Source organism: Cherax quadricarinatus, chromosome 23, assembly GCF_038502225.1.
Source record: "Cherax quadricarinatus isolate ZL_2023a chromosome 23, ASM3850222v1, whole genome shotgun sequence".
Taxonomy (NCBI): Eukaryota; Metazoa; Arthropoda; class Malacostraca; order Decapoda; family Parastacidae; genus Cherax; species Cherax quadricarinatus.
Genome location: NC_091314.1, coordinates 12,893,568 through 12,896,067, shown reverse-complemented (window position 1 = coordinate 12,896,067; position 2,500 = coordinate 12,893,568).

Here is a 2,500-nt window from a genome sequence, read left to right as displayed (position 1 = left end):
TGTCAGTGACACTGGTCTGTAGTTTAACGCTTCATGTCTGTCTCCTTTTTTAAAGATTGGGACTACATTTGCTGTCTTCCATGCCTCAGGCAATCTCCCTGTTTCGATAGATGTATTGAATATTGTTGTTAGGGGTACACATAGCGCCTCTGCTCCCTCTCTCAATACCCATGGGGAGATGTTATCTGGCCCCATTGCCTTTGAGGTATCTAGCTCACTCAGAAGCCTCTTCACTTCTTCCTCGGTTGTGTGCACTGTGTCCAGCACTTGGTGGTGTGCCCCACCTCTCCGTCTTTCTGGAGTCCCTTCTGTCTCCTCTGTGAACACTTCTTTGAATCTCTTGTTGAGTTCTTCACATACTTCACGGTCATTTCCTGTTGTCTCTCCTCCTTCCTTCCTTAGCCTGATTACCTGGTCCTTGACTGTTGTTTTCCTCCTGATGTGGCTGTACAACAGTTTCGGGTCAGATTTGGCTTTCGCTGCTATGTCATTTTCATATTGTCTTTGGGCCTCCCTTCTTATCTGTGCATATTCGTTTCTGGCTCTACGACTGTTCTCCTTATTCTCCTGGGTCCTTTGCCTTCTATATTTCTTCCATTCCCTAGCACACTTGGTTTTTGCCTCCCTGCACCTTTGGGTAAACCATGGGCTCATCCTGGCTTTTTCATTACTCCTGTTACCCTTGGGTACAAACCTCTCCTCAGCCTCCTTGCATTTTGTTGCTACATATTCCATCATCTCATTAACTGGCTTCCCTGCCAGTTCTCTGTCCCACTGAACCCCGTTCAGGTAGTTCCTCATTCCTGTGTAGTCCCCTTTCTTGTAGTTTGGCTTCATTCGTCCTGGCCTTCCTGCTTCTCCCTCCACTTGTAGCTCTACTGTGTATTCGAAGCTTAAAACCACATGGTCACTGGCCCCAAGGGGTCTTTCATATGTGATGTCCTCGATATCTGCACTACTGAAGGTGAATACTAAGTCCAGCCTTGCTGGTTCATCCTCTCCTCTCTCTCTTGTAGTGTCCCTTACGTGTTGGTACATGAAGTTCTCCAGTACCACCTCCATCATCTTAGCCCTCCATGTATCTTGGCCCCCATGTGGGTCCAAGTTCTCCCAATCGATCTCCTTGTGGTTAAAGTCCCCCATGATCAGGAGCTTTGCACTGCATGCATGAGCTCTTCTGGCCGCTCTAGCCAGTGTGTCAACCATCGCTCTATTGCTCTCGTCGTACTCTTGCCTTGGCCTCCTGCTGTTCTGTGGTGGGTTATACATCACTGCTATTACCACCTTGGGACCTCCAGAGTGAAGTGTTCCCACTATGTAATCACTTTCTTCTCCGCTATCTCCTCTCTCCAGCTCATCAAAATTCCAGCGATTTTTGATCAGCAACGCCACTCCTCCACCCCCCCTGTTCCCTCTGTCTTTCCTCAGGATTTGGTATCCCGTTGGAAAGATGGCATCTGTTATCATACCTGTAAGCTTGGTTTCTGTAAGAGCTATGATGTCCGGTGATGCTTCTTTGACTCTTTCGTACCACTCCTCCCACTTATTTGTTATTCCATCAGCGTTTGTGTACCATACCTTCAGTTTCCTTTCCAACACTGTGGTTTGGGGGGCCTGTGGGGGTGGGAGACCTGGTGGCATACTGTGGGATTCTATAGCTCGATGTTGGGTGGAGGCTGTGGGTATGGATTGTAGTGTGTGTTGGGATGGTGTGATAGGTTGTATGGTTCTGAGAGTAGTTGTGTGTGTGCTTGCCCTTGCTGTTCTGTCCTGCTCTGACTGACCTCTGCTGATTCCCTCCTTGTCTCTTTTCCTAGCTCCTTTCGTTTTTTTGTCCTCTCCCTCAGCTGCTGTCGTTCTGATTTTGTTCTGTCTCTGTCTAGGAACACACTCTTGTACTCTTCCGAGTATTTCAATCGTGGTTTCTCTTGGAGGATCCTGTTCCGCACTGTTTCCGTCCTGAGAATCAGCTTGATTGGTCGGTTTCTCCCCTTCGAGTACCCCCCTATTCTCTGAAAATTTACAATCTCGTCCATCTCTTCACCTATTTCCGTGATGATTTTCTCAATCTCCTTTCCTTCTTCCTGCTTCCTTTCAGTGTGTGTCCTTTCCTCTCTCTCCTGAAGCCTATGGATAAACACTGATTTTGCTCTTTCTTCCTCCCATTGCCTCACCCTCTGTGACTCTGGATCCTGCCTGTATGTGGTCAGTTTCTCCCTTGATTTTTCCAGTGGCTCTTGATAGCCTTGTTGTGCCTCAGCATTCGACCTATCACCCTCTCCATCTGCAACCAGCTGATCTTCCCTTTCACTCCTTGGTCCTCCTTGACAGATTGATGTGACCTTAGCATAATTCATAATTCCTTCCTTCCTGTTCAGCCTCGCAGCTTCATATGCTGTGTCTTCTCTGGTCACTGCCCCTGTAACTCGCTCCAGCCTATTTATCTCAACTTCTAGGACCCTTATCTTGGCTACTGCAGTTTCGACTTGTGCCTCCCAAT